At 46.9% G+C, this 27,608-nt stretch overlaps 1 protein-coding gene and 1 long non-coding RNA gene across 2 annotated transcripts in view; one reads left to right on the top strand and one right to left on the bottom strand.

Annotated features, from left to right (window-relative positions):
• The window catches only part of LOC139225844 (ankyrin repeat and fibronectin type-III domain-containing protein 1-like), a 1,527,386-nt gene that overhangs the window by 1,416,813 nt on the left and 82,965 nt on the right, over positions 1-27,608 (bottom strand). The gene's annotated exons all lie outside the window — the stretch shown is intronic.
• LOC139225845 (uncharacterized) overlaps positions 1-27,608 on the top strand; it is a 62,206-nt gene that overhangs the window by 9,647 nt on the left and 24,951 nt on the right. The window contains exon 2 of the long non-coding RNA XR_011587165.1: positions 168-282. This is a non-coding gene — a long non-coding RNA (uncharacterized lncRNA). The remainder of the gene's footprint in view (positions 1-167; positions 283-27,608) is intronic.

Raw genomic sequence — 27,608 nt, 5'->3', positions numbered from 1 at the left:
TTCATCGAACTGTCGGGACTGAAGAATGGAAATGAGTCAATAAATGGAGCAGTGGGAGATCTTTCATCCAAACAGGTATAAAACACTGTAAGCTGATACATGTGAACTTATTGCAGCAAATTGCTGCTTCCCTCGGGACAGCAGCTGTCAACGTCAATCTTTTTCAGTTCTGTATGTGGACTCCAATCAATTAGATCCATGTCAGCCACTCGGATACATGTTGTGGCCACAAGGCAGATCCCCCTCACAATCAGCATTCTGATACAAACATTTTATTTTCAGGTAAGAAATGGAAATGTTACTTATTTTACAAACATTTAACTGTTGAGGTAGCTTTTGAAGAAGTAATGGTCTAATTTAATTTATTTTTCCTGTTTTCTTAGATGAAAAATTTATCGATCGCAAAGTAAAAATGTGTTTAAAATTAACCAGAATACATCATCTTATGTAACAATTCAAAATGATGCCAGGAGCTTGGCCCGTTTACTCCTCGGAAATATACCATTGGTTTGTGTAAAGGATGGGGAGCAACATTTGGAAACAGTGCATAAAATTCTAAATAAGACTTTTAAATAAGAAAATTAACTGAACATTTTTTGCGATTACAGATTAGCTGTTGGCTGTTGGGAGAAATATTTAAATACTAGTCTAAAGTAAAATAATGAACTCCCAAATGGTAAAAGGAGATGAAAGAGGAAGTATTGCAAGGCTCTGCATTATGAGTGGGGTCTTGCCTTGTGTGATCAGACATCATATAATCTGATGCATTTCCAAGATATGATTTGAGACCACAATAAGCGGCCACGCCTCACATGCCAGAGCCTTGCGCATAAAAGCGGAGTCCCAGGTGCTGAATCCTGGGAGCTGAAACACACCTCTTAAAGGAAACAATAGGTTTATTGAGAATTCTTTCTGTTTAATGCAGATTCATGTTGCATCGGCTGTAGGCTGCTCTGTGCATTGCTTAGTTTTGCTGGTCAGGCCTCCATTTCTGGCTATTTTCCCAATTGGCTTTGTATCATCAGCAAACTTGGAAACTCTCATCTAAGTCATTGATATAGATTGTAAATAACTGAGGCCCAAGCACAGATCCTTGCGGTACCACACTAGTTACAGCCTGCCAACCTAAAATGACCAGTTTATTCCTACACTCTGTGTTCTGTCCGTTAACCAATCTTCAATCCATGCTAATATATTACCTGCAATCCCATTGTTATGTATTTAACCCCTTGTAACCTGTATTACACTACCACCAGAGAGCCTACCTGTTGGAGTCCCAAGGGATCCCAGCATCCCTTGGGAGCACAGAATATAAGCAGGCCACCCACGAGGTACCTGCACTCTGGAGTCTTATTAAAGGAGCTAAGGTCACACTTGCTCACTGTACACAGTACTCAGTTTCATCCTTTATTATGAGCATACCAATTGGCGACGAGGTAACGAACAACTGCGCGTAAATGCAAAGAACAGTCGGTATCCGGGAGAAGTTCTCAGAAGGGGACGATTGGGAGGCCTTCGTGGAGAGACTCGACCAATACTTTGTGGCCAACGAGCTGGAAGGGGACGAGAACGCTGCCAAATGAAGAGCGATCCTCCTAACTGTCTGTGGGGCAACAACCTATGGCCTCATGAAGAATCTCCTAGCTCCGGCAAAACCAACAGAGAAATCCTATGAAGAGTTGTGTACGCTAATCCGGGAGCACCTAAATCCTAAGGAAAGCGTCTTGATGCCGAGATATCGGTTCTACACGTGTCAACGGTCGGAGAGCCAGGAAGTGGCGAGCTATGTCGCCGAACTAAGACACCTCGCAGGACATTGCGAATTTGAGGGATTCCAAGAACAAATGCTTAGAGGCATTTTTGTACTGGTCATTGGCCATGAGGCAATCCTTGACTGTTGAAACTCCGAATCTAAATAAAGCCATGATGATAGCCCAGGCATTTATGTCCACCAGTGACAACACCAAAATGATTTTGCAGAGTAAAGAAGTTTTGACCAGTACTGTGCATAAAGTAACTTCATTTTCGAACAGAAATATACACGGCAGAATGTACACGCCGGCTGCTGCTGCCCGACCTCAGATGACCCAGAGTCCGCCATCAATCGTTAATGCGAGGCAGTTAACACCTTGTTGGCGCTGTGGAGGTGATCATCGGCCCCATCAATACCGTTTCAAGCACTATGCGTGCAATGGTTTCAGAACAATGGGACACCTCCAGCGAATGTGCAGGTAAGCTGCAAACCCTGAAAACCACCACGTTGCAGAGGAAAATCGACCACTGTGATTCACGCTGAATTAGAGACTGGTACCGAGGAGGCAGAAGTGTACGGGGTACACACATTCACTACGAAATGTCCAGCAATAATGTTGAAAGTTGAACTGAACAGAATTCCGGTATCGAGTCAGTCCATAAAGAGTAAAAAGGCCTTCGACAGGCTGTGGGGCAAAAATGCACACAGGCCCAAGCTCAGCCCCATTCATACCAAACTAAGGACTTACACCAAGGAACTATTCCCTGTAATTGGCAGTGCAGAAGTCAAAGTCTCCTTTGACAGAGCAGTACACGAACACCCGCTGTTGATTGTGCCAGGAGATGGCCCCATATTGTTTGGCAGAAGCAGGCTGGGAAAAATCCGCTGGAACTGGGACGACATCCGAGCGCTTTCAACCGTCGACGAAGCCTCATGTGCCCAGGTTCTGAGCACGTTTCAATTGTTGTTCGAGCCAGGCACTGGAAGCTTCTCGGGGGCGAAAATGCAGATCCATTTGGTTCCCGGTACGTGACCCGTCCACCACAAGGCACGGGCGGTACCGTATATGATGTGTGAGAAAGTAGAAATTGAGCTGGACAGGCTGCAGCGAGAAGGCATCATCGCGCCGGTGGAATTCAACGAGTGGACTAGTCCTATTGTCCCGGTACTTAAAGAGGATGGCACGGTTAGAATTTGTGGGGACTATAAAGTAACGATTAACCATTTTTCACTACAGGACCAGTACCCACTACCCAATGCAGACGACCTATTTGCGACCCTGGCTGGAGGGAAGATGTTCATCAAGCTGGACCTGACCTCGGCCTACATGATGCAAGAGCTGGAGGAGTCTTCGAAAGGCCTCACCTGCATCAACACGCACAAAGATCTGTTCATCTATAACAGGTGCCCGTTCGGGATTTGGTCGGCTGGGGCAATCTTCCAACGGAACCTGGAGAGCCTGCTAAATAGGTTCCTCACACCATGGTTTTCCAGGACGTCATACTGGTTACAGGTCGGGACACCATTGAGCACTTGAAGAATCTGGAAGAGGTTCTTAGTCGGTTGGATCGCATGGGGCTCAGGTTGAAATGCTCGAAGTGTGTTTTCCTGGCACAGGAGGTCGAGTTCTTGGGAAGAAGAATCGCAGCAGACGGCATCAGACCCACCGACGCCAAGACGGAGGCCATCAAGAATGCACCGAGACCACAGAACGTGACGGAGCTGCGGTCGTTCCTGGGACTCCTTAACTATTTCGGTAATTTCCTACCTGGGTTAAGCACCCTGCTAGAACCCTTACATGCGCTACTGCACAAGGGAGACGACTGGGTATGGGAAATTCACAAGAGGCTGCCTTTAAGAAAGCCAGAAATCTGTTGTGTTCAAACAAACTCTTGTAAAAGATTAGTGCTAGCTTAAATGCGTCGTCATACGGGGTCGGATGTGTGTTACAATAGGCTAACGAATCGGGGATTTTGCAACCGGTCGCTTATGCATCCAGGAGCTTGTCCAAGGCCAAAAGGGCCTACAGCATGATTGAAAAAGAGGCTCTGGCGTGCATTTATGGGGTAAAAAAAATGCACCAGTACTTACTTGGCCTCAAGTTTGAGCTTGAAACTGACCACAAGCTGCTCATATCGCTATTCTCTGAGAGCAAAGGGATTAACACCAATGCCTCTGCCCACATCCAAAGATGGGTGCTCACGCTGTCGGCCTACAACTATGTAATCCGCCACAGACTGGGCACAGAGAACTATGCAGATGCTCTCAGTCGGCCACCATTGCCCACCACCGGGTGGAAATGGCACAGCCTAGACTTGCTCTTGGTGATAGATGCATTTGAAAACGAAAAGTCATCTGTTACAGCCCGCCAGATCAGGACCTGGACCAGCCAAGATCCTTTACTGTCCTTGGTAAAAAAAACTGCATCCTCCATGGGAGCTGGTCCAGCATCCCAGCGGAGATGCAGGAGGTGATTAAGCCGTTCCACAGGCGCAAAGACGAAATGTCCCTGCAGGCGGACTGTCTGTTGTGGAGCAATTGCGTGGTCTTGCCCAAGAAAGGCAGAGATACGTTCATTTGTGAGCTGCACAGCACCCACCCAGGCATTGTAATGATGAAAGCCATAGCCAGATCCCATGTGTGGTGGCCCAGCATCGACTCAGATTTAGAGTCATGTGTGCGCCAGTGCAACACTTGCTCTCAGCTGAGCAATGCACCCAGAGAGGCACCGCTAAGTTTGTGGTCGTGGCCCTCCAAACCATGGTCGAGGATCCACGTGGACTATGCGGGCCCATTTCTAGGAACAATATTTTTGGTTGTCGTGGATGCTTACTCAAAATGGACTGAATGTGCGATAATGTCTGTAAGTACGTCCACAGCCACTATTGAAAGCCTACGAGCCATGTTTGCCACGCACGGCCTGCCTGATGTCCTAGTCAGCGACAATGGGTCGTGCTTCACCAGTGCTGAATTCAAGGAATTCATGGCACGCAGTGGGATCAAACACATCACATCTGCCCCGTTCAAGCCCGCATCCAACGGCCAGGTAGAACGGGCAGTTCAGACCATCAAGCAAAGCTTGAAATGCATTTCGGAAGGCTCCCTGCAGACCCGGTTGTCCCAAGTGCTGCTCAGCTACCGCACCAGACCCCACTCACTCACCGGAGTTCCCCCAACCGAGCTGCTCATGAAAAGGGCGCTGAAAACAAGGCTCTCTCTTGTCCACCCTGATCTCCATGATCACGTGGCGGGCAGGCGTCATCAGCAAAGTGTGTACCATGACCGCGCAAATTTGTCACGCAATATTGCGGCAACTACAGGGGAATCTCCCTGCTATCAACCACTGAGAAAGTTGTCGCTAGAGTTCTCCTCAACCATCTTCTCCCTATGGCCAAGGAGCTCCTCCCGGAGTCACAGGGCACAATGGACATGATCGTTGCAGCGGGACAGCTGCAGGAAAAATGCAGTGAGCAGCGCCAGCCTTTACACATGGCCTTTTTCGGCCTTACAAAGGCCTTTGACACTGTCAACTGCGAGGGTCTATGGAGCGTGCTCAACCGTTTCGGATGCCCCCAAAAGTTTGTCAACATCCTTCACCTGCTCCACGACGGCATGCAGGCCGTGATCCTCACCAACGGATCCATTACAGACCCAATCCACATCCGGACCGGGGTCAAACAGGGTTGCGTCATCGCACCAACCCTCTTCTCAATCTTCCTCACTGCCATGCTCCACCTCGCAGTCAACAAGCTCCCCGCTGGAGTGGAACTAAACTACAGAGCCAGTGGGAAGCTGTTTAACCTACGCCGTCTCCAAGCCAGGTCCAAGATCACCCAACCTCTGTCGTTGAGCTACAGTACGCGGACGACACCTGCGTCTGCGCACATTCTGAGTGCTGAACTCCAGGATATAGTCGATGTATTTACTGAGGCATATGAAAGCATGGACCTTACGCTAAACATCCGCAAGACAAAGGTCGTCCACCAGCCTGTCCTCGTCGCACAGCACTGCCCCCCAATCATCAAGATCCACAGCGCGGCCCTCGACGACGTGGACCATTTCTCATACCTCAGGAGCCTCTTATCAACAAAAGCAGACATTGATGCAGAGATTCAACATCGCCTCCAGTGCAGCCTTCGGCCGCCTGAGGAAAGGAGTGTTCAAAGATCAGGCCCTCAAAACTACCACCAAGCTGATGGTCTACAGGGCTGTTGTAATACCCACCCTCCTGGATGGCTCAGAGACATGGACCATGTAGAAACATAGAAACATAGAAAATAGGTGCAGGAGTAGGCCATTCGGCCCTTCTAGCCTGCACCGCAATTCAATGAGTTCATGGCTGAACATGCAACTTCGGTACCCCATTCCTGCTTTCTCACCATACCCCTTGATTCCCCTAGTAGTAAAGACTACATCTAACTCTTTTTTGAATATATTTAGTGAATTGGCCTCAACAACTTTCTGTAGTAGAGAATTCCACAGGTTCACCACTCTGTGTGAAGAAATTCCTCCTCATCTCGGTCCTAAATGGCTTACCCCTTATCCTTAGACTGTGACCCCTGGTTCTGGACTTCCCTAACATTGGGAACATTCTTCCTGCATCTAACCTGTCTAAACCCATCAGAATTTTAAACGTTTCTATGAGGTCCCCTCTCATTCTTCTGAACTCCAGTGAATACAAGCCCAGTTGATCCAGTCTTTCTTGGTATGTCAGTCTTGCCATCCCGTGAATCAGTCTGGTGAACCTTCGCTGCACTCCCTCAATAGCAAGAATGTCCTTCCTCAGGCTAGGAGACCAAAACTGTACACAATACTCCAGGTGTGGCCTCACCAATGCCCTGTACAACTGTAGCAACACCTCCCTGCCCCTGTACTCAAATCCCCTCGCTATGAAGGCCAACATGCCATTTGCTTTCTTAACTGCCTGCTGTACCTGCATGCCAACCTTCAATGACTGATGTACCATGACACCCAGGTCTCTTTGCACCTCCCCTTTTCCTAATCTGTCACCATTCAGATAATAGTCTGTCTCTCTGTTTTTACCACCAAAGTGGATAACCTCACATTTATCCACATTATACTTCATTTGCCATGCATTTGCCCACTCACCTAACCTATCCAAGTCGCTCTGCAGCCTCATAGCATCCTCCTCGCAGCTCACACTGCCACCTAACTTAGTGTCATCCGCAAATTTGGAGATACTACATTTAATCCCCTCGTCTAAATCATTAATGTACAGTGTAAATAGCTGGGGCCCCAGCACAGAACCTTGCGGTACCCCACTAGTCACCGCCTGCCATTCTGAAAAGTACCCATTTACACTTACTCTTTGCTTCTTGTCTGACAACCAGTTCTCAATCCATGTCAGCACACTACCCCCAATCCCATGTGCTTTAACTTTGCACATTAATCTTTTGTGTGGGACCTTGTCGAAAGCCTTCTGAAAGTCCAAATATACCACATCAACTGGTTCTCCCTTGTCCACTCTACTGGAAACATCCTCAAAAAATTCCAGAAGATTTGTCAAGCATGATTTCCCTTTCACAAATCCATGTTGACTTGGACCTATCATGTCACCTCTTTCCAAATGCGCTGCTATGACATCCTTAATAATTGATTCCATCATTTTACCCACTACCGATGTCAGGCTTACCGGTCTATAATTCCCTGTTTTCTCTCTCCCTCCTTTTTTAAAAAGTGGGGTTACATTGGCTACCCTCCACTCGATAGGAACTGATCCAGAGTCAATGGAATGTTGGAAAATGACTGTCAATGCATCCGCTATTTCCAAGGCCACCTCCTTAAGTCCTCTGGGATGCAGTCCATCAGGCCCTGGGGATTTATCGGCCTTCAATCCCATTAATTTCCCCAACACAATTTCCTGACTAATAAGGATTTCCCTCAGTTCCTCCTCCTTACTAGACCCTCTGACCCCTCTTATATCCGGAAGGTTGTTAGTGTCCTCCTTAGTGAATACTGAACCAAAGTACTTGTTCAATTGGTCCGCCATTTCTTTGTTCCCCGTTATGACTTCCCCTGATTCTGACTGCAGGGGACCTACGTTTGTCTTTACTAACCTTTTTCTCTTTACATATCTATAGAAATTTTTGCAATCCGCCTTAATGTTCCCTGCAAGCTTCTTCTCGTACTTCATTTTCCCTGCCCTAATCAAACACTTTGTCCTCCTCTGCTGAGTTCTAAATTTCTCCCAGTCTCCGGGTTCACTGCTATTTCTGGCCAATTTGTATGCCACTTCCTTGACTTTAATACTATCCCTGATTTCCCTTGATAGCCACAGTTGATCCACCTTCCCTTTTTTATTTTTACGACAGACAGGAATGTACAATTGTTGTAGTTCATCCATGCGGTCTCTAAATGTCTGCCATTGCCCATCCACAGTCAACTCCTTAAGTATCATTCACCAATCAATCCTAGCTAATTCATGCCTCATACCTTCAAAGTTACCCTTCTTTAAGTTCTGGACCATGGTCTCTGAATTAACTGTTTCATTCTCCATCCTAATGCAGAATTCCACCATATAATGGTCACTCTTCCCCAAGGGGCCTCGCACAACGGTATTGCTAATTAATCCTCTCTCATTACACATGTACGAAGACACCTCAAGTTGCTGGAGGTATATCATCAATGATGTCTCCGCAAGATCCTGCAAATCTCCTGGGAGGACAGGCGCACCAACATCAGTGTCCTCGTCCAGGCTAACACCCCCAGCATTGAAGCACTGACCACACTCAATCAGCTTCGCTGGGCAGGCCAATAGTTCGCATGCCAGACACCAGACTCCCAAAACAAGTGCTCTATGCAGAGCTCCTTCACAGAAAACGAGTCAAAGGTGGGCAGCAGAAACGTTACAAGGACATCCTCAAAGCCTCCCTGACAAAGTGCGACATTACCACTGACACCTGGGAGTCCCTGGCCAAAGACCGCCCTAAGTGGAGAAAGTGCATCCAGGAGGGCGCTGAGCACCTCGAGTCTCAACGCCGAGAGCCTGCAGAAATCAAGCGCAGGCAGCGGAAGCAGCGTGCGGCAAACCAGTTCCGCCCTCAACGACTGTCTGTCCCATCTGTGACAAAGTCTGTGGCTCTCGTATTGGACTGTTCAGCCACCAAAGAACTCACTTCAGGAGTGGAAGCAAGTCTTCCTCGATTCCGAGGGACTGCCCATGATGACTAATAAATTCTAGCATTTTCCCTACTACTGATGTCAGGTTAACTGGTCTATTGTTCCCTGATTTCTCTCTCCCTCCTTTCTTGAATAGTGGGGTTACATTTGCTACCTTTCAATCCGTGGGGACGGTTCTAGAATCTAGGGAATTCTGGAAGCTCATTAAAGATCAAAATCAATGCATCCACTATCTCTGTAGCCACCTCTTTTCAAACCCTAGAATGTAGGCCATCAGGTCCAGGGGATTTATCAGCTTTTAGTCCCATTAATTGCTCCAGTACTATTTTTTTACTAATACTAATATCCTTACGCTCCTCATTCTCACTAGATTCTTGGTTCCCCACTATTTCCAAAATATTTTTTGTGTCTTCTTCTGTAAGATAAATACAAAGGCTGGAATTTTCCTTACCTTGACAGCTCCAGTGCGGTTCCGACCCTGCTGCTGGCTCCATCCCACTGTACAGAATGAACTTACCTTAATGGGGCCTATAAGCCAGCCCAGAGCGTTACCCGGCCCAATGAGATGGAGCGGGTCTGGTGATGTCACTCCTGAAGCGTTTTAAGCCGTGATCCTTAAAGTTTTAAGTTCAATCTAGCACAGAAGGAGGCCATTCAGCCCATCGAGCCCGTGTCGACTCTCTGCAAGCACTCTTCAGCTTGTCACACTCCCCCTCCCTTTCCCCGTAGCCCTGCAAAAAATGTTCCTTCAGGTACTTATCCAATTCCCTTTCGAAAGCCACAATTGAATCTGCCTCCACCACCCTTTCAGGCAGTGAATTCCAGATCCTAACTACTCGCTGTGCAAAAACATTTTCCCTCATGTTGGTTCTTCTGCCAATCACCTTAAATCTGTGTCCTCTGGTTCTTGACCCTTCCGCCAATGGGAACAGTTTCTGTCTACTATGTCCAGATCTCTCATGATTTTGAACACCTTTCTCAAATCTCCTCTCAACCTTCTCTGCTCTAAGGAGAACAACCCCAGCTTCTCCAGTCTATCCTTGTAACTGAAGTCCCTCATCCCTGGAATCATTCCTTTAAATCTTTCCTGCACCCTCTCTAAGGCCTTCACATACTTCCTAAAATGTGGTGCCCAGAATTGGACACAATACTCTCGTTGAGGCTGAACCAGCGATTTATGAAGGGTCACCATAATTTCCTTGCTTTTGTACTCCATGCCTTTATTTATGAAGCCCAGGATCCCATACGCTTTTTTAACCGCTTTCTCAACCTGTCTTGCCACCTTCAATGATTTGTGTACATTTACCCCTAGGTCTCTCTGTTCATGCACCCACTTAAGAATTGTACCCTTTCATTTATATTGCCTCTCCTCGTTCTTCCTACCAAAATGTATCCCTTCGCACTTTTCTGCGTTAAATTCCATCTGCCATGTGTCCGCCCATTCCACCAACCTGTCCATGTCCTCTTCAAGTCTATCACTATCCTCCTCACTGTTCAATGTTCACTTTACTTCCAAGTTTAGTGTCATCTGCAAATTTTTAAATTATGCCCTGTACACCCAATTCCAAGTCATTAATATATATCAAGAAAAGCAGTGGTCCGAATACTGACCCCTGGGGAACCCCACTGTATATCTTCCTCCAGTCAGATAAACAACCATTCACCACTACTCCCTGTTTCCCTGTCACTTAGCCAATTTCATATCCATGCTGCCACTGTCCCTGTTATTCCATGGGCTTCAACTTTGTTGGTAAGCCTATTATGTGGCACTTTATCAAACACTTTTTGGAAGTCCATGTACACCACATCAACTGCATTGCCCTCATCAACCCCTTCTGTTACCTCATCAAAAAACTCAATCAAGTTAGTGAATCACGATTTGCCTTCACCAAATATGTGTTGTCTTTCCTTAATTAATCCGTACTTGTCCAAGTGACTGTTACTTTTGTTCTGGATTATCATTTCTATAAGCTTCCCCACCACCGAGGTTAAACTGACTGGCCTGTAGTTGCTGGGTTTACCCTTACACCCTTTTTTGAACAAGGGTGTAACATTTGCAATTCTCCAGTCCGCTGGCATCACCACCGTACCCAAGGAGGATTGGAAGATTATGGCCAGTACCTCCGCAATTTCCATAAAGTCTCAGACTGAAAAAATAAATTAGTTATATTCAGGACTGAAAGCACATTGAACCAGTGGAATGAGTGATGAGAATGAAATTGTTACAGTTGATGACTAGATTTAACGTGTAACTGGACAATCACAGTATATTGTGAGAAAAACCTGACCAGAAGCAACACAAAGATTTTTTTAAATGGCATTTTTGAAAGTGCAGATCAATTCACTGCAATTACTGTTCGGTTGAAAGGCAACAGCTGAGAATGGCCAGTGAAAAATTAACATTTACCAGTCGTTTTTCAATAAGTACAGAATCTCCATCAATCTGTGAGCTGATGTAATCAACATGTTTTTATTTTGGTTTGTTTTCCATGTTGTCAAATAATCAATTGGAGCAATGGCCATGGAGTTCCTGCCTCAGGTTGACAGACGTGGTTCCCGAGCTCTGTGAATCCCGTGGTCATGCAGCGAGATTTATAAAGTGGAGGGGGGGAGGGGGGGCAAAGGCTCTTATGTGCCTGTAAAGTACGCCATGATGATTTCAATTGGGTCCACTGCCGCTGGAGGTTGGGTCGGCTCCACGATGACATGCACCTGTGGGAAAGACACGTGGGTTCCTGACTCGCTGTCAAAAAAAACAACTTTCCCACCCGACTTGCTGCCCACTACCACCACAGAAGATTCAGCCAAACGTATTTGTTTAATGTCTCTGCCATTTCCTTATTCACAATTATAATTTCTCTTATCTCTGCCTGTAAGGGACCCACATTTACTTTCGATCATCTCTTCCTTCTGACATACCTATAGAAGCATACAATGTGTTTTATGTCTTTTGTTAGATTACTCCCATATTCTATTTTCTCGTTCTTTATCAATTTCTTGGTCATCCTTTAATGAATTCTAAAAACCTCCCAATCCTCAGTCTTACTACTCTTTTTGTCAACATTATAAGCCTCTTCGTTTAATCTAATATTATCTTTAACTTCTCTTGTTAGCCACTTTGGAACTATTTTTCCCATGGGCTTTATATTCTTTAAGGGAATGTATTTTTGTTGTGAATTATGAATTATTTATTTAAATATTTGACATTGCTTCTCTACCATCATATCTTTTAATCTAGTTTCCCAACCTACCTTAGCCAAATCGCCTCTCATACCTACGTAGTTTGCTTTGTTCAGATTTAAGTATAGTTTGTTCTTGACTAAATCACTCTCAAACTCAACATAAAATTCTATCATATTATGATCACTGCTCCCTAGAGGCTACTTTACTACAAGGTTATTAATTAATCCCGTCTCATCACACAATACTAGATCAAAAATAGCCTGATCACGAGTTGGTTCCTCCACATACTATTCTAGAAAACTCATCTTGAATGCATTGTATGAACTCAGTCTCTGCACTATTACTGCAAATTTGGTTTGCCCAGTCTATATGAAAATTAAAGTCCCTATGATTACTGTATTACCCTTATTACATGCACCTCTAATTTCCTGATTTGTACTGTGCACGACACTACAACTATTGTTAGAGGGCCTCAACTATTTAAAATCTCTATTAAAGATTTGGATGAAGGGACCGAGTGTAATGTAGCCATGTTTGCTGATGATACAAAAATGGGTGGGAAAGCAAATTGTGAGGAGGACACAAAAAATCTGCAAAGGGATATAGACAGGCTAAGTGAGTGGGCAAACATTTGGCAGATGGAGTATAATGTGGGAAAGTATGAAGTTATCCACTTCGGCAGTAAAAATGAAAAAGCTAATTATTATTTAAATGGAGAAAAATTACAAAATACTGCAGTACAAAGAGACCTGGGGGTCCTTGTGCATGAAACACAAAAAGTTAGTATGCAAGTACAGCAAGTAATCAGGAAGGCAAATGGAATGTTGGCCTTTATTGCAAGGGGGGTGGGGTGGAGTATAAAAGCAGATAAATCCTGCTATAATTGTACAGGATATTGGTGAGGCCACACCTGGAGCACTGCGTACAGTTTTGGTCTCCTTATTTAAGGAGGGATATACTTGCATTGGAGGCTGTTCAGAGAAGGTTCACTAGGTTGATTCCTGAGATGAAGGGATTGACATGAAGAAAGGTTGAACAGGTTGGGCCTGTACTCATTGGAGTTCAGAAGAATGAGAGGTGATCTTACTGAAACATATAAAATAATGAGGGAGCTCAACAAGGTAGATGCAAAGAGGAAGTTTCCACTCATGGGGGAATCTAGAACTAGGGGGCATAGTTTCAGAATAAGGGGTTGCCCATTTAAAACTGAGATGAGGAGGAATTTCTTCTCTCAGAAGGTTGTAAATCTGTGGAATTCTCTGCCCCAGAGAGCTGTGGAGGCTGGGTCATTGAATATATTTATGGCAGAGATAGACAGATTTTTGAGCGATAAGGGAGTAAAGGGAGCAGGCAGGGAAGTGGAGCTGTGCGCATGATCAGATCAGCCATGATCTTTGTAAAGTCCTGTCCCTGCAGTACAGACTCACATGAGGCACATGTTGAAGTCAAGGTCACTCGGGACCTGCACACTTGCCTGAGACCTGTCCTTGTATACCTGTCTGGGACAGGTATCCAGTGTCTCCTGCAAGTGCACCCTTGGTGGTAAGGTAAGCTTGTGGTTACAGATCATCTCTAGTTACAGTCATGTATAGCATGGTAAGATACAGTTATGTACAGTAGTGTGAGATACATGACATCACCCTCCCCCAAGGTCTTATTGTCTTTATAGGTTCAGTCTCTTAGGTGGTCTACGCTCTCGCGTGGAGCGTCTTAGTTGTGGTTCAGTTGTTTGCCTTGGTGCCTGTTTTTCTTTCGGTGTGATTGCTGGTATCTAGCCTGGGCAGTCTGTCTCGTTCAGTATGATTGTTGGTGTCTCGCCTGGGCTGTCTGTTGGGATTGCCCTTTCCTCAGGATGTTCCCTCTGTCTGTCCACCAGGTGTGGTGTGAGTTCCACATTGTAGTCAGCTTCTGGTTCAGCAGTGTTGTTGGTAAATCTACTTTTGACTTGGTCTACATGCCTCCGGCAGATTTGGCCATTGTCCATTTGCATCACCGGTAGCCTGTTTCCTTCCTTTTCTGTTACTGTCCCTGCAAGCCATTTAGGACCCCTGCCATAGTTTAGCACAAACACTTTGTCCCCTATCTCATTCCGCCTCCCCTTCGAATTTCGGACATGGTACTCAGTTAGCTTACGGCACTTTGCCTCAACGATTTCATGCATGTCTGGGAGGATTAATGAGAGCCTTGTCTTTAAGGTCCGTTTCATCAATAGTTGCGCGGAGGGAACTCCAGTCAATGAATGCGGACGAGATCTGTATGCCGTAACTAGTCGCGACAGGCGGCCCTGTAGCGTGGGACCTTGGATTTTGGGCATGCCTTGTTTAATGATCTGCACTGCTCGCTCCACCTGGCCGTTGGAGGCCGGCTTGAACGGTGCCGTCCTAACGTGTTTTATGCTATGGTCACTCATGAAATCTTGGAATTCTGCGCTGGTGAAGCACGGACCATTATCACTGACCAATACGTCAGGAATGCCATGCGTTGTGAACATGGTTCCAAGGCTCTCCACCGTGGTGGAGGTGGTGCTCGAGTTTAAAATGGTGCATTCGATCCACTTTGAAAATGCATCTACAACTACGAGGAACATTTTGCCCATGAATGGGCCCACGTAGTCTACGTGCACCCGCGACCACGGTTTGGTGGGCCAAGGCCAGGGGCTCAGGGGGGCCTCCCTGGGGCATTGCTGAGTTGGGCACAAATGGTGCACCGTCGGACGCAGAGCTCCAAGTCCGCGTCAATGCCAGGCCACCAGATGTGGGATCTGGCTATGGCCTCATGAGAACGATCCCCGGGTGCTCGCGGTGGAGCTCCCGGACAAATACCTCTCTGCCTCGCAGAGGCATAACTACTCGGCTGCTCCACATCAGGCAGTCTGCTTGTAGTGACAGCTCATGCATGCGCCTATGGAAAGGTTTGATCTCCTCGGGGCACGCACCACGAGCCTCTGCCCAGTCACCAGTTAAGACACATCTTTTTACTAGGGATAACGTGGGGTCGCTGGTCGTCCAGGCTCTGATTTGGCGAGCCATCATGGGCGAACCTGTGGACTCAAAGGCATTGATGCCATAACTATCTCACAGTTCTGTTCGTCAGACCCTTCCGTGGTTGCCAGGGGTAGCCTGCTAAGCGCGTCGGCACAGTTGTCTGTGCCTGGTCTGTGCCTTATGGTGTAATCGTAAGAGGCCAGCATGAGTGACCACCGTTGAATGTGCGCCTAGGCGTTGGCGTTTATTGCCTTGCTCTCAGATAGTAGGAACGTGAGGGACTTGTGGTCGGTTTCTAATGCGAACTTGGCCCCGAAAAGGTATTGGTGCATCTTTTTGACACCGTACATGCACGCAAGCGCCTCCTTCTCCATCATGCCGTACCCGCGCTCCGCCCGCGAAAGTGACCTGGAGACATAAGCTATGGGTTATAATTTACCCGCAGCATTGACATGTTATAAAACGCACCCGCCCCCATACGCTGACGCATCACATGTAAGAACTAGCTTTTTACCTGGATCAAAGAAAGCCAAAATAATGTTGGAACACAGAAGGTTGCGTACCTTGTTGAAGGTGCGTTCCTGGGCGTCCCCCCAAAACCAATCGCATCCCTTTCAGAGTAGCACATGGAGAGGCTCCAGCAGCGTGCTTAAGTTCTGCATAAAGTTCCCAAAATAATTGAGCAGCCCGAGAAAGGCGCGCAGTTCTGAGACATTCCGGGGCCTGGTTGCCAGGCGAATTGCTTCTGTTTTGGACTCTGTTGGGCAGATTCCATCAGCGGCAATCCTTCTGCCCAAAAATTCAACCTCGGCACGAGAAACAGGCACTTGGATTTCTTAACTCTTAAGCCTACCCGATCCAACCACTTTAGTACTTCCACCAAATTGCGGAGATGGGAGTCGGTGTCCCTGCCCGTGATAAGTATGTTGTCTTGAAATACAACCATCCCTGGGATGGACTTGAGCAGACTCTCCATGTTGCGCTGGAATATAGCAGCCGCCGACCTGATGCCGAATGGGCATCGATTGTACATGAAAAGGCCTCGATGTGTGTTGATGGTGGTGAGTAGCTTGGACTCGTCGGTCAATTCTTGCGTCATATACGTAGATGTGAGATCTAGTTTTGAGAAAAGTTTTCCTCCAGCCAATGTGGAAAATAAGTCCTCCACTCTGGGCAGCGGGTATTGATCCTGTAGGGAGACTCTGTTTATGGTAGATTTGTAGTCCCCACAGATTCGTACGGATCCATCAGGCTTCATGACTGGGATGATGGGACTTGCCCAGTCGCTAAATTCCACGGGTGAGATAATGCCTTCCCGCAGAAGCCTGTCCAATTCATGTTCAATCTTTTCCCTCATCACATAGGGCATAGCTCTTGCCTTGTGATGGACCGGTCTAGCATCCTGTGTGACGTAGATTTTGACTTTAGCCCCTTTGAAGGTGCCCATACCTGGCTGAAAGAGATGTTCAAATCGACTTAGAACTGTTGAGCAGGAGGTCCGTTCCTCTGACGACATGGCGTGAACATCATCCCATTTCCAATTTAGTTTTGCCAGCCAGCTTCTCCCCAACAGTGCTGGGAGATCTCCGGGGACAATCCACAGGGGAAGTCGGTTTACTGTCCCTTTGTGTGTGACTGAGAGCATGGTGCTGCCAAGGACTGGGACGATTTCTTTGGTATAGTCCTTAGTTTGGTGTCGACCCTTGTGAGCTTTGGTCTGTCTCTTTTGTGCGGCCACAGCTGTTCAAATTGTTGAGCGCTCATGAGAGATTGACTCGCTCCCGTATCCAGCTCCATGTTGATGGGTATCCCGTTGAGTAGGACCCTCATCATTATTGGAGGCGTCTTGTTGTAAGAGCAGTGGCCATTGATCGTGTTGACCCGCTGTACATCGGTGTCCCGGGTACTGTCCCCACTGTCTTCTGGTCCGCTTTCCGACCCTTCCGATTCGTATACCAACCGAGCTGCCGTTTTTCTGCACGTGCTGAAATCGACAGCCCCTTGATGAGTGCTTTCCCCCACATCTCCAGCACAGACCGCTTCCATTGTTTCCAAAGGATGGGCTCTGTCTGGCTGATCTCTCTTGAGCTTCTCTCAGTTTGTAGTTGATTGCTTGCATTGTGGGTTGATGAGGTGTGAACGGCCGTTCATGTGGCACTTTATGGCTTCTGGCGCCACTGCCTGCTGTTGAGGGCCTGCTCTCCTGCCTTTGTCTGTGTGTGGGGGTAGCAGCTTGTTTCACGCTGTGAACCCCTTGTTCCGATGTTTCGTTAGTTGTCGTACTCACAGTGTAGATCAACCTCGTTTCTTCTTCTCCTGCCAAGAATGTCTGTGCAACCAGTGTTGCTGCCTCTAAGGTCAAGTTCTTGGTCTCTATGAGCTTTCGGAATATGCCTGCATGGCCTATTCCCTCAATAAAAAACTCTCAGTACTTCTCTCCTTAGCTCATCGGAGAACTCACATAAACTAGCCAACCTCCAAAGTTCCGCCATGAAGTCGGGTATGCTCTGGCCCACACAGCGTCTGTAGTTGTAGAACCTGTGTCTGGCCATGTGTAGGCTGCTTGCTGGCTTCAGGTGGTCTCTTACTAGTGTGCTCAACTCTTCAAACGACTTGCTTGCTGGTTTCTCGGGTGCCAGCAGGTCCTTCATTAAGGCGTATGTTTTCGAGCCACAGCTGGTCAAGAGATGGGCTCTTCTCTTGTCTGCCTTATCATCGCCTAACCAGTCTTTGGTTACAAAGCTTTGCTGGAGCCTTTCTATAAAGTCCTCCCAATTATCTCCAGCATTGTATTTTTCATCTGAGCTGTTGGTCACCATTCTGTGGATTCTGTAATCCCGTAACTCGTCGCCACTGTAAAGTCCTGTCCCTGCAGTACAGACTCACACGAGGCACATGTTGAAGTCAAGGTCACGCAGGACCTGCACCTTTATTACACAGCTCTTGAATGCCACACTTGCCTGAGACCTGTCCTTATAGACCTGTCTGGGACAGGTATCCAGTGTCTCCTGCAAGTGCACCCCTGGTGGTAAGGTAAGCTTGTGGTTACAGGTCATTTCTAGTTACAGTCATGTATAGCATGGTAAGATACAGTTATGTACAGTAGTGTGAGATACATGACAATCCTATTGAATGGCGGAGCAGGCTCGAGGTGCCAAATGGCCTAATCCTGCTCTTATTTCTTATGTTCTTATAAATTACTCCCACCAGCGTTTTCTGCTCCTTGTTGTTTCTTAGCTATATCTTGTTTTTCCGAGCTATGATCCTTTCTCAATACTGTCTTTATCCCATCCTTTATTATCAGGGCTACACCCCCACCTCGCCTCCCCTCCTTTTTCTTTGCCTATCTCTTCTAAATATCCTGGAATATTTAGCTCCTAACCATGGTAACTCTGCAATCATGTCTCCATAAAGGCTATTAGATCAAACCCATTTATTTATATCTGTGCTATTAATTCACCAGGACACTGATCTCAACCCTTCTGTCCCTGACCACTGTCCCAATGGAACAGCTATCTCTTTCCCCAGTACTGGTGCCAGTGCCCCATGAATTGAAACCCTGTATCCCACACCACTCTTTCTGCCATGCATTTAACTGTCTAAATTACCAATAACCTCCCTCTGCCAATTTGCATGTGGCTCAGGTGTCAATCCATAAATTATTACCCGTGAGGTCCTATGTTTTAATTTCGACCCTAGCTCCTCAAACTCTCATTCCTAGTTCTACCTATGTCATTGGTTCCCATGTGGACCAGGACAACTGGATCCTCTCCCTCCCACTCCCAAGTTCTTTTCCAGCCACGAGGAGATATTCTTAACCCTGGCACTGGGCAAGCCACTCCCGTTCATGACTGCAGAGAACAGTATCTATCCCCCTTGACTATACTGTCCCATGCCACTGCAACATTCATTTTCACTCCACACCCCCCCCCCACTTGAATGGCCTCCTATACCACGGTGCCGTGGTCAGTTTGCTCATCCACCCTGCAGACTTTGCTCTCATCCACACAATCAGGAAGAGCTTCCGACCAGTTGGATAAGGGCAAAGGCCAAGGCTCTTCCAACACTGCCCCTTGGGGTCCACTTACCTGCCTGAGTTGCAGTCACACCCTTCTGTCCCTGACCACTACCCAGACCTGTACTTAAGGGGAGTGACTGCCTCCTGGATCAAAGTGTCCAGGTAACTCTCCCCCTCACTGATGCCCCGCAATGTCTGTACTGCAGACTGCAGCTCAACAGCTCTGAGCTGAAGTTCCTCGAGAGGCAGACACGTACTGCAGATTTGGTCGTTCAGGATCACAATGCTCTCCACAAACTGCCACATGCTGCATTTGCGGCACTGCCAACCCTGTATAACCTTGTTTTATTTATTTAATCAATTAAAGTTCATGGGCCTGAGTTTGATCGACTTATCGCCGGAAACTCGGCAGTCTCAATGTTTTTTGGGCCCTCCCCTCCGAGCGAGTTTGGTCAGGTCCTCATGCCAGCAGGGAGAGAAGATTGCTGGGAAGCGTCCGCTGGCATGCGCCGGCGTGCAACGGCGACAAAAGTCCTCCCGCCTGCTCATTCCCTAGATTGGTCCTGGTGGTCCTCTGCTCCAGCAGCATAAGAGACCACCATGTGGAGGCAGGTCTTACTTGAACAGTAAGTATGAAGACCTGCAAGAAAAGGTGAGTGCACTTATTTTCTTCATTTCTTTTGCAGCGATTTTGGTGGATAGTGTCATCTGAAGGGTTTGTCATAGTTTTTTCTTTGTGTGTTGAAATGTTTTTATTTTTCCTGTTCCCCGCCCCACCCCGCCACCCCTCCCTGGGCCTGACTCTATCCTCGATATTACTTTGCCGAGGATTGTATTTGCCGCCCAGAATACAACGTACCACCCGTTGCCGCCCAGAATCGGCTTGTAACGCCCATTTTTTCCGCCGGGCGTTTTTTTCCACATTTTTCCGTTAGGATCTTAGTGATCCTTTCGACGGTACATAGGCGGAACTTAGGTTTCACCAAACTCGGACCCTATGTATTTAATTAACTCAGCTCATAGTTTAGTTTTATAACTAATTACCTGATCTAGTTTAAGTAGATTATAGCTAGATTAAATTAAATATATACCTGTAACACAAACCACTACAAGTTTTGGGGGCAAAAAACAGCACCTCCATCCCCCCTGCATCAAATTTCCACTCTCCAAATTCTCAACTTTTACACTCTGTTTAGGAGCACTCCATTTAGGAGCACTCCATTTAGGAGCACTCTGTGCAGACCACTCTTCCTTTTGGTTGCAGCTGGCTTTGACGTCCTCGATGGTGATTCCTTTGGGGCTCCAAACTTGATGCATAACTGAGACGAGCAATTTGTAAGGAGCCAACAAATACAGGTGAGGTGCTTTGGTCAAAGCCGTTAATATCCCAGAACCTGAACCTGGATACGTCAGAGCAGTCCAGTCTTTGCCACCTCAGTTTCACAAGACGGACTGCCACAGGGTTGTGCCATCAGATGCCTGATGATAGTAGATTACATCAGGATCAGGGACAGCTCTTCCTATAAAATGAAGGCTACCAGAACATGAAGCTTTTATGCTACTGCATCCTTCTAAACCATGCCAGAAGTCAGCTGACAGTTTGCAGTGCAAGCATTTGTTATGTTTATTTATTCATGGGATGTGGGCGTCGCTGGCAAGGCCAGCATTTATTGCCCATCCCTAAATATCCTTGAAAAGATGATAGTGAGCCACCCTCTTGAATCGCTGCAAGCCTTGTGCTGAAGGTCTTATTATAGTTTCTCTGTTTGATACAACTGAGTGGCTCGTTAGGCCATTTCCGAGGGGAATTAACCACTGTCATGTATCGTATCCTACATGGCCACTGTTGGTACTATCTCAAGGTGTGCCACAAGAGGGCACAGCAGTGGGAGACTTGTAGGTTACCGGTACAGGTGTGCCTGGCCTAGTATAAAAGGCAGGCCACCAGGTGTGATCCTCACTCTGGAGTTAACCAATAAAGAACTAAGGTCAGTGTTCAAGTACAACACACTGCCTCGTGGAGTCATTGTTAGAGCATCTAAGGATACAACAACTGCCGACAAGATTACGAACTTTCACGCGGAAATGGCTACCCTTGGTACATTGCAGCAGTTCGCCGATGGTAATGATTGGGACGCCTTTGTGGAGAGGCTAGAACACTTTTTCACAGCAAACGACCTGGCAGGAGACGACCCGGCCGCACTGGCTGATAAGCGCCGCTCTATCCTGCTAACCAGCTGTGGGCCCAACGTCTATGGCCTCGTCAGGGACTTGCTGGCACCAGCGAAAACAATGACCAAGTCATACAATGAGCTCGTAACCCTGATCCATGAGCAACTCAAGCCCAAGGAGAGCACCCTCACAGCCAGACACCGGTTCCATACCGAAGTCGCAAAGTACACCGCAGACCTCAGGAGGCTGGCGGCACCATGCGAGTTCGGCACCCACCTCACAGAAGCACTGCGGGACATTTTTGTCATTGGAATTGGCCATGAGGGCCTTCTTCACAAGCTAATGCCGGCGGATACCACAGTCATACTGCAGAAGGCCATCTCTGTGAGCGAATCATTCATGACCTCGACCTGCAGCTCTAGGCAGATGTCTCACCCTCAGGACTCAAACCCCGGCAGGTACTGTGCACAGAGTGGCGCCATTCAGGGGCTGGACTGTAGAGCGCAAATCCTCTCAGGCAAGAGAGAACAGGCCCCCGAGTCCCTTAACTCAGAGTCCGCCGAGGGGGCTAATCGAGTAGCACCATGCTGGCATTGCGGAGGGAATCACAGGGCTCACCAGTGCCATTTTAAAGATTATATTTGCAAAGGCTGCAGCACAAAGGGCCACCTCCAGCGAATGTGTAAGAGAAATAGGACTCACTGTATCGACGAGGAGTCCGCAGATGGCCATGAATCCAACATGGATTATGAATTGTTAGACAGAGAGGCAGCCCAGTCCCACGAGGAGGTACATCGCATGTTTACCTGCGCCATTGAGTGTTCCCCGCTGAAGATGGAAGTCGAGATAGAGGGAAGTCCAGTCTTCATGGAAGTGGACACCGGGGCGAGCCAGTCAGTAATGAATCAAGGAGCCTTTGAGAGGCTATGGGACAATCCGGCTGAACGACCCGAGTTGGCCCCAGTTCAGGCAAAGCTGCGTACCTACACCAATGAAATCATCCCAGTCGTTGGTAGTGTGAATGTAAAAGTATTCCATGATGGCGCGGTACACAAGTTACTTCTGTGGATTGATGCAGGTGATGGACCAACGCTGCTCAGCAGAAGGTGGATTGAGAAGATTCATTGGAAGTGGGAAGACTTCACCCCTCCAGCGATTGAGGCCCTCTGCGCTCAGAGGCAAAGCAAGCCCTCACCTGAGAGTGGACCAGACACCGGAGAGTAGACAAGCACGGCACCTGAGACACAGACTGCTCAGCACGACTGCATGGAGATGATCCAGCTGAGATGACCCGAACGCTCCAGGCTCCAGTGGCAAATCGGATCCAGAGGCGACTTCCCAACTGCGGAGGCAGAACCCGGGGAGAAGAGGATCACCGCAGTCGACATCGTGGACGAAGGAAAGATGGCGCCCGAACCACGAGGTGATGCACTGAAGACAAAGATGGCCACGGTAAGACCACGAGGTGCAGCGCTCATGGAGCAACACGTGGCACCAAACGGAGAAGCGGTTTGGGGTAAAGCAAGCAAGGCTCTCTTAAAGGAGGCCTGCAACCCACTACAATTAAAGGGACAGTTCCACACATTTAAGTAATGTAACAGTGATTGTAATCTAGAGACAAAAGATGCAACGGATTATGTAACTGATCAGGTAAAATGTGTAACTGATTGTCGGAATTGTATACATGCAATTAGCGAGGAAAAGTCGCGCGACCGTGATCGGACCCCTAGAGTGTCCATCATAAGTAAGGAAAAACTGTGCGATGCAAGATTCCCACTGCACGCAGCCAATGCAGTGGGCAGACACCCATCGGGTGCACACAGGTTGTGCGAGCTACCCAATGCTGTAGCCTGCGTCCCGGGGACCAGAGTCATGCACCACGAAGTGTGGCCACAAGCAGCCAACAAACACAAGTTGCGGAGCAAGCGACCTCAGCAGGACAATGGCAACGGTATTGATACCATGCCATGAGTCGGCTCCATCGCTCAGGCAACCGATGGCACCAAATGCCACGAGCCTGAAGGTGCAGAATACACCAAGGCCATACCCCTAGATGTAGGGTCACCCACCAGTGTTCCCCCAGAGGAAACAAACACCAGCCAGGATTCCAAACCAAATGACGCTCAGGCCAGCGAGTCATCAGTTCCCTGTGCACTGCTAGATGACAACTCCTCAGGGAGCAGCTGTGACCCCGGGCGTAAAGAAAGGACAGGGGGGTCACAGACATCTGTGAACCTGCCCGACGCTAGGGACCACGGCAACAGCCCCGAAAGCAAGCTACGCGAGCCCACTGCCAGCACTGGGCACTGAGCCGCCAACAGACTGCAGGAACACAACCCAGCAGTTCCGGAACTAGCTTGCCCTCATGCACCAGTCACCGCATCGACAAGGCATCTAACGTACTTGTCGCACCTTGGAACCACAAAAAAAAAACACTTACCTGAACTTGAATGTAAATGAATGTCAGGAGCCCTCGCCACATCTGTGTGGGAGGGGGGTAGAATGGAGTGATTAGGAACACACACACACAAACAGCAACCACCAGCACGCTACTGCACCAACTATCCATCCAAGGTCGAGATGGTTCGCCAGAGGTCAACCAGGCAAAACCCACATAGAGCTAAGCCCAGAGCACAGTCAATGCAGAGGTGATTTGCACTGAGGGTTCAGGGGAGGAGTGATGTCATGTATCCTACATGACTACTGTTGGTACCATCTCAAGGTGTGCCACCAGAGGGCACAGCAGTGGGAGACTCGTAGGTTACCTGTACAGGTGTGCCTGGCCTAGTATAAAAGGCAGGCCACCAGATGTGATCCTCACTCTGGGGTTAACTAATAAAGAACTAAGGTCACTACAGTTCAAGTGCAACACACTGCCTCATGGAGTCATTGTTAGAGCATCTAAGGATACAACAACCACATTGCTGTGGGTCTGGAGTCACATATAGGCCAGACCAGGACACTACATTTTCTTCCCTAAAGGACATTAATGAACCAGATGGGTTTTTATGACAATCCAGTAGTTTCATGGTCACCATTATTGTTGCTAGCTTTTTATTCTAGATTTATTTTATTAAATGAATTTAAATTCCCCAGCTGCTGTGATAGGATTTGAACTCATGTCTCTGGATCATTAGTTTCTGGATTAGTAGAACTACGCTACCGTACCCTTAAGCAGGCAGCAGGGAAGTGACAACGGCTGTGTTTACAGGACCTTCAACACTTTTGTTGGAGAAAGGAGGCATCAGCTGGACAGGGTGCAGAGTTCCCTCCAGTGCAAAGGGTTGCATATGGTACAGATGTGGACAGTAGCGCTCTTCATATCAATCCCATGTTGTTCATGAAAAGAAATGGCTTGCACTCAACTACTGTTTAGGTGGTATCTTACCATCGAAATATAGAGTAATCTACATGCCTGTACTTTAGTTTAAAATACAGGCCTTATAATCACAAAATTCAGCACAGCCCACCTGATGCACTAAGGCATGCACCATCATCATGCTTAGTTTCAGTTTTGCCAGGATCACAAAAATGGGATTTGTTCTCTGTAAAACTGAGCAAATATTTCTTATTTTACCGATGTTAATTAGAGAATGTAAAATGCCGAAAAATGGGCGAATGTGTCAAAAAATGAATTTTTGGCCGTACGTCATTTCCTCGGATCTCCGAGAAACTAACGTCTTGTGCCTTCAACATTTGTGTCCCTATTGAAGCTTTCATTTAGTTCTGTCTTTTCTCCTCTAATACAAATGAAGAAATGTTGGCTATACCTACTGCTTTTTATAAGCCCATGTCCCACTGTACTTTCAGTGTAATTACTTCTTTTAACATGTTTGAGGCCTTTATGGAGTTGTTAGCTTTTACTGGTTTCCAGGTTTCCCTGTGTGCTCTTATTTTCTGAAGCATCTACAACCTTACAGTCCTTTAATAATTCAGTATGTTTTTCTAACTTTGTTTTACTCTGATATTTGAAATTAATATAAAGCTAACTGACCTGTAATGTTCAGGAATGTGACAAACAAGCTGAAGCATGAAAATGTTACTGGTTGAATGGAGATGCAAGAACTGGATCCAACAAACAGGAGATCAATGTCTCTCTCGATGAACATGCTTTCCACAAGGAAAGTACTCTTGCTTCTGTGCCAGAAGATTGTAGGTTCGAGTCACATTAGGGCTTAACATACAATCTAGACTGACACTTTCGTACTAAGGGAGAGCTGCAATGTCAGAGATGCTGTCTTCCAGATGAGATGTTAAACCAGAGCCTCATCTATCTGCTCAGGTTCCTTTAGGTCAGACCATCATTCCTCCCTCAATCACCACTGATAAAAACAGATTAATTCATTCATTTGCTGTTTGTGGAATCTTATTGTATTCAAATTAGCTGCCACTCTTGCTTATAAAGCAACAGTGACTTCAAATATAATTAATTGACTGTGAAGCTCCTAGGACCATCCTGTGGGCCTGATAACATATTATATAAATGCAAGTTCTGTCGTTAACACATGGGATAAAGCCTTCATTAAAATGGCAAGTAAACGAATACCACGTGAACATATCATCACTTTCACTACTATTGTGCAGATTGTGATTTTAACCTCCCAGTCTTGCAGGATAACTTGCTTTCAACTATATACTCAGAAAATTTGTAACTTTTTAGTCAAAAGCCTCCATTTATAAAGCATATTCCCTTTGAAAATGGCCTCAGAGCCAAGCCTCACAATGCCAACAATCATAAAACACAGTTAACAATGGAGCTTGTTTCACAGAGATCAAATAGCTCTGTACTTCTTAACAATACCAAGTAAGTGAAAGATACCAAAATAGTAATATACTAGATGGCACTGTTGGCAAACAATTCATTGAAGCTCAGACATCCACACTGAAACATGTCTGCAAGAATATAAATGCAGTTTAGAACAGTTTGATTAAAATACAATATCAAACTTCAGAGAGAAGAGACTGACATCTACAGGGTGAGATTAGTCAATGCCAGTAGTACAAAATGGGCTGCTAGCAAATCGGCAATTCATTTTACACCTGCACTTCATTTTATTTTTTACTGACTTAAATGGAAAAGAAAATCAGGCATGGTGAAAAATGGGTTGCCATTTTGCTATTGGCCCATTATGCGCTAATGGCGTTGACCAATTTCACCCTCTGGACTCTAGTTAAGGAAACAAATCTCTGGGTTTAAGTCTCATTCTAGCTCAGTTGGTAGCACTCTTGTCTCAGAGTCAAAGGTTTATGGGTTCACATCTCACTCCGGGGCTGGAGCACATAATCTCGATTAATACTTTTGTGTAGTATGAGATAATGTGGCAGGAAGCAAAGAGTAGGAGTAAATGGGTACTTTTCAGAATGGCAGGCAGTGACTAGTGGGGTACCGCAAGGTTCTGTGCTGGGGCCCCAGCTGTTTACACTGTACATTAATTATTTAGATGAGGGGATTAAATGTAGTATCTCCAAATTTGCGGATGACACTAAGTTGGGTGGCAGTGTGAGCTGCGAGGAGGATGCTGTGAGGCTGCAGAGCGACTTGGATAGGTTAGGTGAGTGGGCAAATGCATGGCAGATGAGGTATAATGTGGATAAATGTGAGGTTATCCACTTTGGTGGTAAAAACAGAGAGACAGACTATTATCTGAATGGTGACAGATTAGGAAAAGGGGAGGTGCAAAGAGAACTGGGTGTCATGGTACATCAGTCATTGAAGGTTGGCATGCAGGTGCAGCAGGCGGTTAAGAAAGCAAATGGCATGTTGGCCTTCATAGCAAGGGGATTTGAGTACAGGGGCAGGGAGGTGTTGCTACAGTTGTACAGGGCATTGGTGAGGCCACACCTGGAGTATTGTGTACAGTTTTGGTCTCCTAACCTGAGGAAGGACATTCTTGCTATTGAGGGAGTGCAGCGAAGGTTCACCAGACTGATTCCCGGGATGGCGGGACTGACCTATCAAGAAAGACTGGATCAACTGGGCTTGTATTCACTGGAGTTCAGAAGAATGAGAGGGGACCTCATAGAAATATTTAAAATTCTGACGGGGTTAGACAGGTTAGATGCAGGAAGAATGTTCCCAATGTTGGGGAAGTCCAGAACCAGAGGTCACAGTCTAAGGATAAGGGGTAAGCCATTTAGGACCGAGATGCGGAGGAACTTCTTCACCCAGAGAGTGGTGAACCTGTGGAATTCTCTACCACAGAAAGTTGTTGAGGCCAATTCACTAAATATATTCAAAAAGGAGTTAGATGAGGTCCTTACTACTAGGGGGATCAAGGGGTATGGCGAGAAAGCAGGAATGGGGTACTGAAGTTGAATGTTCAGCCATGAACTCATTGAATGGCGGTGCAGGCTAGAA

Source organism: Pristiophorus japonicus, chromosome 15, assembly GCF_044704955.1.
Source record: "Pristiophorus japonicus isolate sPriJap1 chromosome 15, sPriJap1.hap1, whole genome shotgun sequence".
Lineage (NCBI taxonomy): Eukaryota > Metazoa > Chordata > Chondrichthyes > Pristiophoridae > Pristiophorus > Pristiophorus japonicus.
This window is presented reverse-complemented; position numbering and strand designations above follow the sequence as displayed.